At 34.8% G+C, this 20,025-nt stretch overlaps 1 long non-coding RNA gene across 1 annotated transcript in view; it reads left to right on the top strand.

The window, feature by feature from the left end:
• Positions 1–20,025, top strand: part of LOC149086737 (uncharacterized) — a 76,794-nt gene that overhangs the window by 9,937 nt on the left and 46,832 nt on the right. Inside the window, exon 2 of the long non-coding RNA XR_016192566.1 lies at positions 1,408–1,471. This is a non-coding gene — a long non-coding RNA (uncharacterized LOC149086737). The remainder of the gene's footprint in view (positions 1–1,407; positions 1,472–20,025) is intronic.

The raw sequence follows: 20,025 nt of genomic DNA, 5'->3' as shown, positions 1-20,025 counted from the left end.
TACAATTACAGAAAGTTTCCAAATGACGTGTGGCTACGCAAAATGTCTTAAATTTCCCGAAGTACATAATAAAAATAAAAATACATAAAAAAAATAGAAAATTTATTGTAATTAGAGAAAATGTAAATGCAGTTCTGAAAAGTAATTATTTAAAAAAAAATTAAATTGCAAAATTTTAACTGCAATATTAACGGAGGTATTTGACAGTTTGAAAGTTTCCAGTATTCATCGCCAGTGAATGAGGGAAGGGCTGCCGCTGGGATTGTCAAAAAATGCAATTGTTAATTATATTGTGAGTAAAAAAGGTATATTCTATTCGTGTGCAGTTCCTAAAAATGACGACTTTTAAGCCAATGAAAACTTGCCAACCACATTGCCAAATGGCCAAAAGATCGTGATTTTAAAAATTTAATTGCTCGATATACACAGGGTACCCTGTAAGTGCTAGCACGGCGTTAATCTCATCAACCGTCCGTCGTAGAGGTAGGATTCTAACTTTTTAAATGCTCAACAGGCGTTCAAAAGTAAATCTCTACCAGTTTTAAGTGAAAATACAGTGTGTAACAAAATAAAATAATCCAAATTTTTATACGCCCCCCCCCCCCCTGCGCTCTAACTTCCAATTAGAAAGTTGTTGCCCTGTCTCTCCTAATGCCAAGAGAAAAAAAAATCCACGTTTCCAAGTTCGAATATTCAGAGATATTCGAATTCGAAAACCGGAGGAAATTTGGGAAAGAACAGTGTTACATTCGAGTAAAACGGGTTTTCCACATTTTTATTGCTGTTCTTTCACAAATTTCTTCCGTTTTTCGAATGCGAATATCTCATCGAACATTGAATTTAGAAACGTGGATTTTTTTTCCCCTTGGCACCGGGAGAGACAGGGCAACAACTTTCTAATTGGAAGTTAGAGCACAGAGGGGACGTATAAAAATTTAGATTTTTTTTTTTATTTTGTTACACACTGTATTTTCACTCTCAAAACTGGTACAGGGTAATTTTTGAACACTTATTAAATATGAATCATACCTCTACGACGGACGGTTGATGAGATAAAGGCCGATATACGTCAGCGCTTACAGGACACCCTGCATTAAAAATATGCATTTAAAGATATGATGCTGTTTGCAAATGACTTTCCAGAGAGGGATCCTCAGTTTAATAATTGTAACGGGGATTGTATAAAAAGTTTATTTTTCTTTAATGAAAGCACCCGCATCAAACAAATTTTGAGATTTTAAGTAACTTCGTGTCATTTGGAAACTTTTTCTAAAAATGAACGTGTTTCTAAAATCAACGGTTGTAGAAAGCAATTGTGAAAATCTGTTGTGAAAGCGCAATTTGGGACAGCCTGCATAAGAGTAAATCACAGGTCGCCATCGATTAGACACTTTTTTTTTTTTGCAGGTTGCAAACAATATTTCTTACTAATATAAAAGACCCTGGCAGCTAAAGATGGCCGTGGTGTAAAGTAAGTGGCATAAGTCAAAGTGTACATTCACAGTAGATCGCAAATGTTATACAATCATCAGTGAGAACTCAGATTAAGAATTAAAAAAATAATAATAACCTGTATTATTCTGCTCCATATCATAGGTAGTTGTGAATATTGTAAAGTTGTAAAGGTGTTCAACAGCTGGCTGATGCGAAGATATATTTTTGGAAAGACAGAAAATTCAACTGTCTCTGCGGGGATTAGAACCTACGCCCTAGACCACTTGACTACAGAGGCAACGAGTATCCCAATCTTTCCTTGTAGCTCGTGTGCGCTAAACGGGACCGTACATGGTCTACAGCGTTCACCCGGAAAGTGAAAGGACGTGGGTACGATTCTCCGCAGGGTCAGTTGAATTTTCTCTCTTTCCAAAAATATATCTTCGCATCAGCCAGCTGTTAAATGTATGGATAGCGGAGAATGACGTCATCCTCGGATAAGTTGAATATTAGCCTAAATATTATCGGGAACAGTATGGAATTTTTTTAAAGTAGGAAAAGCTTTTTTTTATTTTGAATGCGAAATATTAATAGAAGACTGACTGAAATATATATGTACGTGCACGGCCGTAACTAGAATTTTTGCTGCCGGGGAAAACATGATTCAGCCGCCCGGAGCAAACATTATTTTGCCGCCCCCTCCCCTAACTTTAAAATTCGATAATTCTATAACGGTGTTCTTTGATCCTACCTAAAACTGCCGCCCCTAAATTTTGTCTCCCGGTGCAGTTGCCCCTCTGCCGTCCCCTCTAGTTACGGCCCTGTGTACATGTTACAGTAAATGAGATAAATCTGTATTATCGTATATAATAACCGGTTATTATACATGCATAATCACCGAGCATTTTGGTAAGTTTGATAAATTTCCCAAAATTTATCACTTTTACCTTCAATTATGCATAGTACCCAAGCGCCGTTTGGTAAATTTAATATGCACTAAAAAAACTATCACTTTTACTGGTGATTATGCATAATACCCAAGCGTCGCGTTGTTGGTAAACATGATAAATCGCTCTTTATATGATATACTATACATGATAATTCGAGCATTTATTGTGTCATTCTATCGGGGTATGATCGTAAAATTTATCATTATATTGGGACCCGACTATATTCATTATACATACTACATTCATTTGAAATTTTTTAAATATTTATCATATTTACCAGTGACACTAGGGTGTTATGCATAATCACAGATAACGGCGATAAATTTTGAGTACATATTTATCAAATTTACCAACGGTTATTTTATACTTTGACACTTCGTTAAATATGCATAATCGACGGTAAAAATGATAATACTTTCAGTATTTATCAAATTTACCAACGTCACTTGGGTATTATGCATATCCGCCGGTAAATTTATTAACTTACCAAGGTAATTAGTAAATAAGCAGCAAACCGGTTATTACGTATAGCAACCGATTTATCACATTTACCATACATATGGTGCACTCTGTAGAATGTGTGCACTCAATTTCTCATCAGTGTTCATCATCCACGTTCAACACCTGGTCCGCGAAGCATTTTGCGCAAATTCTTGAAACAGCAAACTACATGATTAAAAAACTGCAGTGTTGAGGGGTGAGAAAGATTCTATTCGCTTCTTTTTCGATATTTTTGTACGGAGGAAAAAATGCACATAGACATTTATCGAAATAGAGAAACTTTGCGATATTCCTGCTCCCACCTATCAAATGAGAAGAAAATTATTTGTTATCAATTCTCTAAGTAAAACTGCTGTTATTTTTATATCGGTGTGCAGAATGAAAATAAATAGTGCAGATAATGATACCAAAAAATTTATACCGGTGTGCATCATAAAAATCAAAAATGTTTGATATCATACCATATACTGTGCTATCCATTTTCATGCTGTACACTAGTTTAAAACCACTAAATTTTTTTTGTTGAAGAATTATAATATATGATTTAGTTTTGATTTGATAGGTGGCAGCAGGGGTCCCTACTCGACGACGTTTCTCACATGATAGAACATAACAATGCGGAAAGTTGTGAATTTTTTTCCTCCTATTATTATTTTTTTCGTCGATATTCACAATTAATTTCTCCCGTTTATATATATATAAGGATTCGCAAAATTTTTTCCACTTAATTTCACCGGACCGCAACTAGAGAAAGGTAGAAGCACACTGCTTACTCTACTGAGTTGCAGTGGACTCATTTTTTTCATACTATATTTTACTTTAAAACCTCATTTCTTTTACAGCTCTACAAGGAGCTGTAAAAGAATTTCAGACGGGTCACATGTCTTCCTATAAATATTAGTTTTATCCGTGGCTCCCCTTATAATATCACAGTAACGCAGGAGTTGGGGGGGGGGGCATACGTTCCTAGGTTGGGGAACACTGATTCACTTCACATAACCCATCAGATCTTTCGTGTTTTCTGTGTGCGTAGTTTTCTAGGACTGAGTTAAACTTAATTGGAGAAATAAAATTTCATTCTTAAATCTAAGTTTAAAAAAAATTAAACTAGAGATATTTAAGTCGTACGTGGTCTTCCAGGGAGGCCAAATACCGTCGAGCCCACTTAACTGGATATCAATGATTCCACCGCACACTATCCGATGGGGTATTCGATTACGCGGGAAACCATTCAGTTGCAATTATATAAGTTTTTCTTTTATATCAAAACTGATGAAGCATCAATATTAATATAGCTTCTTGAATAAATCAGACGTAAAAAATGAAATGAAAATTACATTTAACCTTTTAAGTGGCAATTACAAATCACTTAACCCTCCCCCTTCAAAATGCCATATGTTTTTTTAATGGACTAGGCTTCCCTCAGATTTTTGAACCTTGAACCTTCACTCGTATATTGGGGTGCCTTGACTTTCACAGCTCATATCCCCTCAATCATCGTTCTGCCAAATAAATGCAGGCAGTAGTGCATTGAAGCCATGGTTGGTGTGAGAGGAACATGGATGAGAGGAACTTACATAGGAACGATGATGATGACAATTTTTAAGAGTCATCTCACACGAACTCGAAGCTGGCGAAAAATTTAGAAATGTGGCTGGAAATACATCTTCATTCCGCGAGTTACCATCCACAGAAACTAATGGATTAGTTCCTGTGGAATTCCATTTCAACGAATATCGTTACAGCGAAAATCTCGTTTTAACGATCATTATTCTGATCCCCCAAATAAGTTTACATAGGAACAATGATAGGTAACATGGAATTCCTTTATAACGAAATTTCGTTATAACGAAGTGATTCTTCCGGTCTCTTGGCGTTCGTTATAACGGAATTCGACTGTAGTATATTGATGATAATTGACGCTAACTAATTGTATGTGATAATACGATGTAATACAGTAAATTCCCGTTTTAACGAATACCGTTATAGCGAAAATCTCGTTTTAACGAAAACTTTTGCAATCCCCCTAGATAAGTTTACATAGGAACAATGTGAAAATCTGGAATTCCTTTATAACGAAATTTCGATATTATGAAGGAATTTTTCCAGTCTCTCAGAGTTCATTATAATGGGATATATATTTGACTGTATGAATAAATTATAATAAAGTCACATACATCATACGATGAGTAAGATGCTGGAGGTGCAACATGTTAATTGCGATGTAATTAATGCTATATGAATATGATAATGAAGATATGTAAATAATGATGTAGAATATCTTACGTGTGTGTGTGTGTGAGGTAAATAGGGGGAATATAATATGTAGTCATGAAGTACTTATCATCTGACATGTGCAGTGTATCAGTTCTGGCAGTACCAGAATGAAGTCAGATTTTCAGCAGGTGCAAACTAAAAGGTATTGGGAGAAGTTTTCCATTGAGAAATCAACTTTACAGAATATCCAGGGTCGTCAATGCTGAAATGAAAAGCTTTTAAGGTGGCAAGATATATCGTCGTTGCCGCTTATAGGGTTAATTATAATGATCACACACAATACCTAAGATTTTTACTTCTTATTAGGAAAGTTGGTGCCCTCTATTGGGACCAGAGAGAATAAAAATAAAATAATTAAATGTACGTATTGAATACTTGGAGGCTGATACTTACTACAAGATTCATTAAGAGACTGGTTATTTGTGTGGAGATGAAGATTACAAGGAAGAAAATTCATCACTGCCCCCACGGGGACTCGAACCCCAGACGAGTGCTCTACCATCTAAGCTATGGAAGCAAACAGAATGTTTCACCCTTGGAGCGTATACAAGCGAGAGACCGGGGTTCGAGTCCCCGTGGGGGCAGATGAATTTTCTTCCTCGTAATCTTCATCTCCACACAAATAACCAGTCTCTCAATGAATCTTGTATTGGCAAGTGGAAGAAAGGACATTTCTATATGCAATACTTACTCTAAAACGTATTTACTTACCTTAATTTGGTGTAACATATTTCCCATTAATACCAAATGTTTTATGCAATAAAAAATTATGTGTATAGTGGTTGATGTGTGAAGGGTAATATATGATTAAGCGGGAAACAGTTGAAATTATCATATCAAGCGGGGAAACTTTGGTAGAGGAGGATTTCATCCGTTTAAGCGGGGTATTCGTTTATCCGTTATCCGATTAAGCTGACTGTATTTCAGAACGCACATGGCCTTCCGAGGAGGCCAAATATTTGCGCTTAACTTGTAGGAACAAGTAAAGAGAACAGTAAAAAAAAAACAAGATACACTGATATATAGTATTTTATTTGACGCGAGACATGCTCCCACACAAACATATCATCTGCTTCAAAAAACATTAGCTCTCCTGACACTCCTTGTTATTTTTTTTTTATCTATTCTGATTCCCTTTCCCAGAGTAATACGCATTATAAAAAAATGTGTAGAGTGCATGGAAGTGGCATGTGTGTGCATGTTGCAAAGACACATGGAAGGGCCACCCAGTCCCTCATCATCCAACAAAAAATACAGTAGAAATAATAGTAGAGGAAGAGGGCAAGAGAGTATATATAAAGAAAAACTCGGAGAATTTGTGCTCCTCCCTCACCTCTTCCGTTTCCGGATCACGTCACTTCCCGTAACTAACGGACCAATCAGAAACTTGGTATCAAAGAAAAGAGGGACGGATAGAAAAGAGCACCCGAAAAACGCCCGCCGTAGTATTTTATTTTATTTTCTAAATGATATTTTCTCTTCGCAGACTCGGGGAGGCTCCATGATGTCGCGTGTGCGACGTCTATTTGTCGCAATGGGAACTCTCTCTCTCTCTCTCTTTGTGTCTCCACTACCAACTCTTATGTTTCACCGTGTGTGTGTGTGTGTGCATGCAAGTACTACTACAACTACTGCAGGGTGACAACACCCACCCGTGGCCAAGTTTTTTTTTCCCCCGAAATTGACAGTAGTTAAGGGAAATGTAAAAAAATGTTAACGGAACTGTACATGGTGGTATATGACACCCCCCCCCCCCCCCGGCTGTGGGGTTTTCAAATATTTGATCACGGAGACGGGTGCGGGAGAGCACTTTTTGGGGGTGCGAGATGGGAAAAAAATATTACAACACGTTGATTGATTATTTGTGAAAATTGAAAAATGTTAGAATTTTTCAATTCTTAGAAAAATACGAATCATCAATATTTCACCTCATCTTTTGACTTTCACTTGCAGAGGTACGTCACGCGAAATTTACGTTGCGGCAGTTTTTTTCGATTTGCGATCTAACTTACTTTTTCATTTCGGTTGAGAAAAAATACTATTAATTTACCTAAACACTATTTCCCGTTTTGTTTACATTAGTACCGCGTGTTATTAGCATGCTTAGATTTAATACTGCCGTGAACATGGCTTAGGAAAAACTTCCAGTTAAGAGTCAATCAAAGAAACATTAACTTATAGAATTTATAGTGTCAATAAGGGAAGAACTATTCAATGAATCTCCTTCATCCAAATCTCAAAAAATGTGAAAAAATAGTAAACATTTCCTTAGTTTCGTTTTAATGAACTAAAAAAAAGATAAAAAGGGTATTGAATAAAAAATAAATAAAATAGTTTATAGAAATTAATTAATTAAAATTGATTCAAAGTAAAGGAAACTGTTCAGTTCATGAAATGAAGCAAAAGGTTGAGATTTCATTGACTCAATCTTATTTAAAATTTAATTTCAAATTGGATTGAGTCAATGAAATCTCGAACATTTGCTTCATTTTATGAACTGAACAGTTACATCACTTTTTACATTTTACTGCTACTTTTTATTACTAGTTTACATTACATTACTTTTACAGTACCTTACATATATTTTTTGAATTGATTTTTATTCAATTACATTAATGTCATGGTATTTTATCATGCGTACAAGCTGTTTTTAATGCATTATTTTTGAAAATTTACAAAAAATGAAGCGTGTCCAAGATATGTAAAACTTTATACCAGCATAGAATAGCACTTACAATCAAGAATGTGTGTAAAAATATTGAAATAAATCAATAGTTAAATGGTATTTTAAATGATACTTCTATTAGATCATAGTTTTTCACTATGTTAAAGGCATCAACTCCACCCTTAACATCCAGAGAAAATCCTATTTCTCAATATATTTCGGACAGGACAAACATCGCTCTAATGATTTCAGAATTTATTAAAATTCCAACTTAATGAGTCTTTGATGATTTCAGGGCTCCGATTGGATTCCGGACCCTCGTCCACCCGTTAAGATGCTACTGAATAAAAACAGTAGCCCCCCCCCCCCACTTTACATCCCACATGCTTAAGCTTAGCCACTTTTATAGTGAATTTATATAGTAAAAAACTAAAAATAATAAGTAGAAAGCCAGATTATATGTACTAAAAAAAGGCAAAATATACTCGAAAAAAATTTAAACATGCACTTAAAAATGCCAAATTATGCATAAAAAACCCAAAATATACATAAAAAATGCCAAAATATGCATAAAAACCCAAAATATGCATAAAAACCCCAAAATATGCACAAAAAAACGCAAAATATACATCAAAAATCGCCAAGAAGTTAAAAATACCAAAATATGTATAAAAAATGAGAAATTATGCATGAAAAAAATTGAAGATAATGCAAAAAAAACATGTTTTTAAACTGCATATTTTCTTAGTGCATATTAATTTATAAACAATATCCTCCATATGTTTATACCGCATATGAAAATAACTCCATATTTTTGTGTTGGCATTTTTAATCTTTAGTTTGCTGTAGCGGCTCAGTAACGAAATACCAGGAACAAAAGAATTTCGACACTTATTTCTAAAAAAAAGAAAAAAATTGAACTTTTTTGACTAGTTGCTGGATATAGCGTTACAATAAAACGGTTGATATTTGGAGAATGCTGTATTACAAACTTCTATTAATTCACTGAATCCCACCTGTGGGAGAAAAAAAAACCCCGATGTGTTATGAAAATATTACGAGGAATATTTATTTGAAAAATTATATTTAATAAAAGTGATTGAGGTTAAATAAATTTACAAAAATATGCACTTATTCTGATAATTATTTGATTTCATGCATCTATATGCATTTAATGCTAGGAATTGCCGCTGTGGTGGTCGAGTGGTTATAGTGCCGGACTCGTGATGCGAGGATCCGGGTTCGAACCCCACAGTGGTGGTCGGCTGATGTTGGTTTTCTGTGGTTCCCAACTTCAAGGCGCAAATGCGAGCCGATCTCCCCGTTAAAAAGTCTCGCCACAGAGAGCAACAGTCCTACAACGGTAAATCATTCAACCATAACACTTCACTCATAGTTAGAAAAACTGGGGGCAGATGACAGCACTACACATAACAAGCATTACACAGAAACAAACTTTACGTCAGGTTGCACTACACGTACACGCGCATTCCCGCATGTACCGATTCGTTGGGGGGTTCCGCGGTGTAGCAGTAGTAGGTAGGGCCTCCAAAAAATGGCTCGGGGATCCATGATGTTCTTAAGTCAGCCACCTCGTTGGGCAATTTGCCTGTTGTGGCGTTGTATTTGTATTTGTAAAAGGCCAAAATATGCAAATGCATATGCACGTATTCTTTTGCATATAATCCGCTCTCTAATAATACGATATTCGTCCCAGATTTCCCAAGTAGGCGTCATGTTTTTTTTGACTAACTTTACGATACCGAAGTTATTAAATGATGAATTGCTGAATGATATGATGAAATACTGCGCACACGTAACGCTATTTTTAATTATAATTTGTTTTCTCGGATAATGGAATATAATTTAATTAATATATATAAGTGAACGAGAATCTCCTAAATTGTCGCTCTACGTGTAGTACAATAAAAGGAAAAGATTGAGAATGTTAAAAAAAAATGAGTTTTCTAACAATCAACGGAAAAGTTAGTGAAGGGGGCCGAGACAAAATCATTTCTTTTTTCAGTTATGAGAATAAATAAATTAATTTAAAAATTCATCAATAGAAGTGGATGAACCAATAATAGTTAATCCCGAAGAACACCGGAACATATAAAATGTTTAATTAACTTTTAACAAAAAAACGAAATTCACTCATGAAAAAAAATTAATTAAATTGTGTGATTTTATTTTTTATAAAAACTACTGTAATAGATTTCAAATTAATTTTCTTCATAACAATCTCTCTCTGTCGATACTTCTCCCCCCCCCCCCTCCCCGAAAGCCGAAGTTCATATACTGTACGTACAGCAGTTGTTGTAAAAGTGTGCTTTGCGGCTCGTAAGGGGTGACACCAACCTTTGTCAGGGGCGTCGCGGCTTGCTAGTGATATTGATGTGGTTGTGTTCACAGTGGTTTGAAGTGGTTCTTTTATGGATGCAGAATATATGCTGAGGATCCGTGGCTGAACTATGACCAAGGTGAAGGGGCCATGGGTCACGATAGTTTGAGAAGCACTGCAGTAGAGTAATTGCATAATGCTATTGTGTTTCAGCAGTGCTTAACAAATCGAAAAAATAATAATGATATAGGCCTCAGCCAAATTTCCTGGTAGCCAATCATGTCTTTTTCCCGTGCAAAAACAGTCCTGAATTACTTTTTTTTTAAACTTTTTCTGACCTAAATGACCTTTTTTTTTAGTTGACAAACTGCAATATAATTAGAATATTTTATTTAGACTCTAATTGACCAATCACATGTAGAAAATTCTACATGGTGATAAAATATGCAAATAAAATTTTCATAACCTTCCTCAATTCAAAAAAAAGGCTCTGATTAGTAAAAAATTTGTGCCTCGTTTAATTGTATTCGAAGAAGTTTATTCCGTGACATATTTGGATAAATGTTCACAGATATATTGGTGATAGTAAATTTAGAGTTTTGGCTGTTTCTTTCCGTTTTGAAATAACTATGTCTCAGATATTTCCAAGACTTCAAAACACGAAAAAAACCATGGAAGAAATCAAGTTTTAATCACCGATATCTCAACATATTTTTATGAACGTTGCACGAAAGAAAGCATTTTCTTGCTTATTGACTTTTTTGAGAAGTATAAATATTTAAATTTCATATTTCTCCCAAATATCATTTTATCATAGACCATTTTTGAAATTTCACCGTAATTTTAAAATCAGCCATAGAATTTATATTTCCTCCGATCACCACGTAAAACTTCATACAGAAATGCAAGTGACACCTATTTTAATTAAAATTGTACTGCATCTCCGTATCTTCAACCCGTAGCCATGCTTTTTCAAGTCATAACAACATAATTCATTCAAGGAGAAAAATACATCATAAAAAGGCATAGAAAAAGATGTGTCGTCACTCTTAGTTATTCCTTAACAAATATGTAAAAGAAAAATCTCTCGTAAGAAAACGTGTTATGCTCAATTCCTTCGCCTCGTTTTCATTTAAACGGTCTCCACTCTCAGAGCCCTTTAATAAAACCAGAGCTGGCTACCAGTAAATGCAACTAAAAGAGCAAGAACATGTAAAAAATAAAAAAGAGAAGAAAAGTCCGTAAGAACTATTTGTCACGAAAATAGTCTTTTTTTTCCTCAATTGTTTTTATTACCAGAACCTCCGCGGCTTAGCTGTCAAGAGCATTTTCAAAGCAATTAATTACCGAGCGAGATATTTTGGCGACAAAATTTGGCGATCTAGAATACCTAAAAACGAAAAAATAATTCAGCTTCTCCGCCATAATAGTAACTATGTTTGTATATAATGTGCATTACAACCTTTACATAATATCCTTATATCAATGATGATCGTAACCGATGGAAATATACGCCATTTGTCGTAGAAGCTATCCAGTTTCATTTCGGATATAGTGCTCTTATATAAAGTACACGTTCATAAACATTTCTATTATATTAGTTTGAAAGGCCAACCTGTTTTGTAATGGCCATTTCTTTATACATTTTTATGGGGTTTTGGTTTATCTTTATGCTTTTATTATTGTTCTAGGCCGAACGCATGGAGTTTTCGCAAATATTTGCTATAGGAAAAAAAATCGTTTGACTAAGAGAAGTCAAACATTGATTGCGAAATTGCATCGTTTCCCACTGAAATATAAAAGTTTCCAATGTTTTTCCGTCCGGAGAATGAAACATGGATTCTATACACGCGAGCTAATTCTACTTCTTTATTATTTAGCTCTTTTCTTTTTGTCAAATACGTTTCCGTCTCTGTTGAATGTGAATACTGCTGTTGATATTTTATAGAATGAGACTGCTGTTATATCTGGACTTTGAGGATATTTGGAGGTTTTAAATACCAAAATTTGTTCAACTTTTCAAACTACGATTATTTATCGTATGTTTCATTGTTTTGATACACTAACACACCAGTGATAGATGCGTTGACGTCAATTTTCATGTTTACTTAGTCAATACCATGAAGTCGGCCGGTTTATATGATAATTTATTTTTTATGCTTTATTTTTCCCATTTATTTTTCACAAGAATGTTGTTTTGCAATCACATTTACGGTGTGCTGTTACCATTTATTGTTATACGCATTGTGATATTTAGATTCTTGATCAGGGGTGCAAAACTCTACCCGTTCTGAGATTTTTGTCCGGCCCACGAAGAAATTTAAAATAATAATAATAAAATTATTGTATCACACATCGGTGTTTTCATTACTATTTGAACCTTGATAAAAGCATTTTTTTAAGCTTTAAATGCCGTTAGGGAAGAACGCTTTCGTATGGCCTTCAAAAAAGTTATTAGGCTTTCATACATCATCGAATATGCTATTTAGCATTTAAAAGTCCCTCGAAGAAGCTATTTGACTTTTATACAGCTCTCGAAGTTGTTTAGTTTTCCTGGATCTCGTTCAGAAGTTATTTAGTTTTCCCGGATCTCGTTCAGAAGTTATTTAGTTTTCCCGGATCTCGTTCAGAAGTTATTTAGTTTTCCCGGATCTCGTTCAGAAGTTATTTAGTTTTCACACAGAGATGTCTTGAAGTTATTCAGTTCCCCTACTGACCTCTTCGGAGAAGTGTTTCAGCTTCCATACGGTCGTCAAATAAGTTATTCTGCTTTCATATATAACCACAGAATAAGTTATCCGGCTTCTATACGACCATCGAAGAAGTTACTTAGCTTTCATATGCTCCACAAATAAGTTATTCAGCTTTCAAACGACCATAAAATAAGTAATTCAACTTTCATGCGGTTCAGGGAAAAAGTCATTCAGTTCTCCTACTGCATTCGAAGAAAAATAATTCAGAATAAACCCAAGAAGAGAAGTAATATTCAACATTTAGGGCAACCATCATAACGTAATTTCGTTTCCATATGCCAAGCAAAAGTAATCCAGGACTAAATATGACCCACAATCCCAAAAGTTGGTGCATCCGTGATTTAGATCATTTTTTCTCCAAAATGGACTATATCGCCCCTTCGGGTGCCACCGAACAGACCAAAGAGGCAGAAGAATTCCGTAAGTTGGCTTGACAAAGGTGATAATGAGGGAAAAATGTTTCTGAGAAGGGCGATGAGGTAAATAGGGTTGGAAAACTCTAATTCAGCTCTTTCAGGTTGTGTGCGTTTTTGGCTATTGGTATGAATTTTTCTACAAGCGATACATTCCGCGAGGCCGCAGCTTTAGGTTCTACGTAATTGAAAAAAATAACCTGGCTTCTGCTTTCGGAGCCTGAGAGCCAATGTCATAAATATCTCAACAAAGGTGAAATCAGGAAGTGATTTTTTTGTGTGTGAAATTTTAGCTGTTACGTGAACGTAGCTGGAAACAATGGTAGAATATGAGACGGAGCATCAACATTGTTTTTGGCTGGCTCGCGGAAAGGAGGGAGGAAATTCGCTGTAGTCATCGAAGGCAAAGATGATGACGCTCAAAAGCGTCACCGGCGGCAGCAGATGAGCGTTGTACACGCGTTTTGAGTCAGAGAGAGAGAGAGTGAGAAGCCCGATCACACACACACACATACAAGGCCCGCTTGGTGCTGCTGCTGCTCTGAATCGCATTATCAATCATTGTCCTGACAGGTTTCGTGAGACTTTATGCTCTCATCGGGCTCTCTCTCTCTCTCTCTCAGAGGTGCGTCCCCAAGTCCTTTCTCCAACCTTGCTCCATCTCATTCTCTGAACGTATGTCCACCCACCACACTGCACGGTTATATGCCATCAGTGAGGCATCATCATCAGCATCACAACCAAATTCTTATCCCCCCCCCATACTACTCTACATAGCATAGCCCCGTGTTTTACCCAACCAAAACTTGGATTTCAACCCCGCCCCAGCAGTATGCTTCACTCAGTCTGAATGAAAGGGAGATGTTCAGGAGTATCGCAAAGCAATCCCCCTTTTTTTTCAAAGGATACAAGCTCCATATGAGAGAGTAGAAAAAACTCTCCTTTTTTTATTGATTTTTCATGTACATTTTCCTTCCAAGAACACGACGAAATTTGAATTAATGTCGAAAGATTCAAACAATGGCGGATACGAATGGAAACGGATGAAAGAGCTAAAATGCGACCATATCGAAGAAGTTATTCAGCTTTCATATGAACCTCAAAGAAGTTATTCAGCTTTTATACTATCATCGAATCGAAGAAGTTACTCAGCATTCATATGGCTGTCAATGAAGTTTTTGTCTTTCATATGGCCAACAAATAACTTATTCAGCTTTTAAATGATCATAAAAGAAGTTATTCAGCTTCCAAACGACCATCGAATGACTTTTTTTCACTTTCAAAAAAAAAAAATTTCAGTTTTCCCCTGTTAGAAAATCGGGAAATTTCGTAATACTTAGCAATCAATATTATTATTCACATGCCCCCATCCCACACACATCCTGGAGCCTAGGCCCTTGTGAGCCTTTTGGTTGGGCCCCCTCAAGCCAGATTATTCGCGCGATCCTACTGTGACTTTATAGCATGACAAAATAAAAAAAAATAATAATAACTGTCACAAGTCCCAGGACCGGAGTCCTGTCAGCTCCACCATGGTGGTGGATATGATTATTCAGCAACATATGATTCAAACAACACTACAAGTTTAACACTAGAAGAACCGACACCGGTCAAAATGACCGGAGCTTGATTTTCTCGCTATAAAATCTCTATTTTCGTGAGTTTTTTTCTATGTTTAAATATAGATATGAGTGTGTAGGTAAGCAATATTTGATAAAAACTCCGATTTTCCCAAATAAATTTTATTTTAAACCTCTTTGCTCCAGAGGCACGCATGAGTACCTATTTTTTAACGATTTTAAATGATTTTTAAGGACTCTTTTAGAAAGTCAAAACTTCGGGTATGGGTAAGGGTAGCTAAGTAATTCATTAATTTCTCACATTTTTTTTTCTTAAAGGCCATTTTGATATACAATAAACACAAATCAATCGTCAATTTTATCTCAGGTTTGTATGAAGAGGACTTACTTACTTACCCTAAAGTTACTCGTTGCATTTTTAACTGATTAAAAAAATATTTCCATTCTAAACGTTATAATTTCAATTGTGTATTCGCACATTATATTTTTCAATATACCTTCCTTACATTAGAAACCCCTTATCCGCATACAGATTTTTTACGCATTTAAAATTTATTAAATTAATTTATTATTATCATTATTAATATTTATTATTATAAACGTTATTGCATTGCGGGGCCTGGCATCTCTGCCTTTTTTCTGGTGAAGTAGCGTTTGTTGTTTTTGTTGTTAGCAAAATTCTGACTCTTTAACATGTAAACAAGTAAGGGCCTCTAAGCTTTTTAGCTGATTTCAACGCGAAGGAAAAAAATTTCCTGGTTTTATTTTTATTTTTTCTACATCTTGGGACCATATGAAGGATATGCTCCCGGAATACTTTCGAGTCATCTGATCAACGCTATACTTCGTTTCGTTGTTGAACTCTGCGGTTTCAGAAATTTTTTCCCACTTAGAAATTATATATTTCAATGCATTGATCACAGTAGAAGAGTATTCTCCATTTTTCTTACCTAGTAAACACAAAATATAACGTCTTTATGTATAAACGCGTCAAACGCGTTTCGTGTAAAGGGGTTCCTGATGAATTTCACGTGAAATTTCTTTTTTCGATCTTTTATTTCACCTACCAAGGTAGTATTATTATTCTTCAGTATTTCAGCTAGTATTCATGAAGGAAACAATCATCACGTGCTCAAATTTCTACTATCTTTTAGATAAGATTATATAACGAATTTCTCGATTCAATGGAATTTTTAGAAGTCCGTGTGCATAATTTGTATTTATCTCAACCCCGATATAACGGTTTTCCTCGATTTATTGAACAAAATACCGATATATCTGATTCGATGAATGGGGGTTTGACTGTAGTAAGGATAAAATACCAAGTTTATTAGGTTATTACTCATTACCTAGCCAAAGAAGACCTTCCAGCACATCACAGGCATATTAATAAAGATTATTGATATTCACAAAATATGCTTAGGAAAATGATTTTTCAAACTGCTATGCACCTATACAGGTGTCCCATAAACTTGTAAACAATTGGAAAATTCATAAAAATACTGATGGCATTGGTTTATATTTTGCAAAAAAGTTGTTTTCATGAAGGAGGAATTTTTTTTTTCTGAAAAAAAAAGTTAGCTCAAATGCAATTTGTTTTTTTAACAGAGGGTGGTGCTTCACTATTCATATCACTGGAAATATGCAAATCAGAATCCTATAAAATTCAGTGTGTACGATTAGCAGCTCATTTCTGAATTTTCCTGTTACTGGCGCTTTCATAATGTTTTCATTGTGAAGTTGACATTGGTGGATATAACACTTGATAATTTGTTTTTCCTAAGCCACGAATCACCGGTTGAAGCGAACGTTTTGGACACAGATGAGGTAGAAAATATATCTACCTCAGTCAGTCAGTTAAGAATTAACCAATCGACTGTATTCGTCCCATACGCAAACCAAATAAATGATGAAGAACGTTTTTTTTTAAATTTTTCTTCAATCAAGATTTAAGAAAGAAAACTGATCTCAAATTAATTTTATTTTTTAATTACATGGTATTTTTTTGGCAAATAGATTGCAATCCGTGAGAGACTTCCTTTCAATAACATTCAGAAATCATCAAATATTTTCATATCCTAAGGCCAAGAAAATATATTACGCATAGTTAATAAGTACAAATAAAATTACGGTAACCTGTTTAATGAATTTATGGTCATATCCGTGTTATGAAATACATTCTAATATGAGAACTTTCCGAACGAATGACCTGTACGAAAGTTATCGAAGAACACGCTATTCAATCGACTGTTCTGAAAACAAAAACCAACTATAACATATATCTTCCGGAATAAATTTGAATCCACGCGATAATTAGTTCTATATTTTAATAAACTAGAATTTTTTTCAGATAGAAATATACAATTATTTGATTTCTTGGAATGAAACGGAAATATACATACGATACATATATTTCGAAGAGAAACTTTACCTGCTAAAATTGAGTAAAAAAAAATTAAAATTAAATAGGTCGTGTGTGGGTTCACTGGGACATTTGAGTTCAACCGAACTCTATAACCAACAGTATTATTATTATTATTGTGATTTTTAATTAATAAACTAAGGAGATCATGGGAATCGGGTGATATACTGCTTCTCAAATAAGGGTCATTCTTCACTTTATATAATAAATACAGTATAAGAAGATGCGCAAACTGGAATTATGATTAATTATAATTATGAGAATAGGGATGATATTAACATTTTTACCAAGTTATTTTTTGGGATGGAAATTGTGAAAAATTTTAGTTTCAATTTTGTTTTCATAATCAGCATGTTTTTATACGACAAATGATTTATTTTAAAAGAAATGCTAAAGTTTTCGTATTGACAATGAACCAACGGTGTCGGGTCTTACTTCATTCATCCATTTTTTAGAACAATAATTATAACATATTAAAAGCTACAAAAAAGTATAATTATAAGGGAAAAAAATAAATAGAAACATAATTTTTTTCAATATTTCAATGTTACTAGTTGGTGTGAAGTACCGTTCATTGAGCTCTCGTCTTCTTCATTATCAGTGAATGGCAAAATTGTTACTTAAAAATAACCATTGTAATCAATGCGCACAACTGCGGTACTCGACTTAACGAGGATCATTGTTGAGCCGCTTAACCTTCTATGGTCCGTGTATAATTTAATATACTGTACATGGCTAATGCATGGTCAAAAGATTCGTTAAACCCATTTGATTTTTTCAATTTCTTTTCATATTTTAGGAATACATCTTTCAGTATAATTTCAGAACAAAATACGGATATATAAGTATAATACCTTTTTTATCTAGAAAGACTTGATTCCTTGTCGGTGTCACTTTTTGAGAACCTCTGAAATTTTACATGCTCAGAAATTTATGAATAAAATTCAAGGTAATACCTATTCAACTTCGCTAAGGAAGATTTCATCCGTTTATAGACAACAGAAAAATAAAGGAAAACTGTGTTTTAACCATTTTATCTAACTAAAAATCCACTCTAATAATTAAATTGCTGTGTTTATGTATTGTTTTAATTAGAAATATGCTAACAGCACCAATTTACATACGTTTTTGTAAAAAAAAATTCAATGAATTTTGGGGTTGAACCATTAGTGTTACAACAAGTGCTTCGTTGAAAATAAAAAAACCGAACGAGCTTATAAAAAAGTGAGAATGACCTAGACTACAGGAATATCACTCAAAATACGGGACATTCCTTGATAATATGTATTTTTTCCTGAATTTAAATGTCCAGCTTTTTTACAGGACACATAGTCACACCACTCATGCTGTAAGCTACTGGTCCACCGAATTGTTTCAGACATTTTACTGATCCTTGGGTCCAGAAAGGTTGAGAAACGCTGAGTAAGATAAAACAAATGTAAATGCCAATGTAAACGCAAACAATAATTAAATTCAAATGCATTAGCAATTTTCCGTAGTAGCTTTTTTAATACATTAAAATAACAAATAACAATGTGATAACAAAGTTAAACAAAGTAATAATAAAAAATACGTAATAACAAAGTTTCTAAAAATATGTTCCTCATTTCCCTATGCTAATGGTATTTAAAAAAAAAAATTAGCATCGAAATATTTATGGGTGGAATCCAATGGTATAATCCTCCTCATTTTAAGGACTCATCTCTTTCCCTTTAAAAGAGGTCGAAAAGAGGAATTATTTCTCATGAAACTGACTTTTCAACTCCATTCTGTTATTTTGTTCCCGATATCACCGGCCACGAAACGTAAACATGGTGTCAAAACACTCGCATGACGATCTCAGAAGAACAAGTCCATCATCCGGTGGACACGGGAAAGTCACCTCTTTTTCTCTCAGAGATTTGTTTTTCAATAGTATCCATTCCACACGCACACACACAGTGTCTTTTCTTTTCTTCCCCCCCCCCCCTAAAAAGTCTTCTATTGGATTTGTAAGACAAGACTGAAAAACCCTGCGGTTGGTCAATGACGGTGAGGAAAGGGGTTCTTAAATGACCTGGGTGGATGCCGCACTTTTCTTCTTGTTCAAGAACCCGCGTTCCGAACGAACCCTTTAACGACGTGGCCTCTCAACCGGAAAAGTCAAGGCGATCCGAGAGAGATGTTTTTGTTGATTTTAGCAGTTATTCGAGGGTCTCTTAACCCCCCGTGGCTGGGAAAAAGCCGGTAAGTGACCGGAAGAATTTAAAAAAAAAAAAGATAAAAGCACAGTACTTTCTGTATCATGCTCTCAAAGAGAGAACTTTCGTGAATGAAGTTTAGTCTTCCAAGATTCAGTTCATTTAATTTATTTTTTGGCCTCGTAGTATTTTTTTCGATGTACGAAAAAGCCTATTTTTTTGGATTTTATCCCTATAAAGATGATTATAAAAACAATTTAAATCTTGAAAGAATATACAGTATAAACAGCCCCATTTCTGTTTTTGTTTACTATTCATGGATGAAGTCATAGGTCACAGAGTGTGAATGAGAAATCGTCAACACATTCAAAAATTAATAACCAATCAATCCAACAGACAGACCAAGGGTGTACAACTTCCGGTCCGCGGGACAAATGCGGTCTGCCAAAAGGTTTAATCCGACCCGCGAAAGGTGCTCCAATAAAAAAGGTATCAGCACAGTTGTAAAA

This window comes from Pholcus phalangioides, unplaced genomic scaffold, assembly GCF_987345545.1.
Source record: "Pholcus phalangioides strain wild (caught in Gottingen) unplaced genomic scaffold, Ppha-v1.0 ptg000004l_1, whole genome shotgun sequence".
Lineage (NCBI taxonomy): Eukaryota > Metazoa > Arthropoda > Arachnida > Araneae > Pholcidae > Pholcus > Pholcus phalangioides.
This window is presented reverse-complemented; position numbering and strand designations above follow the sequence as displayed.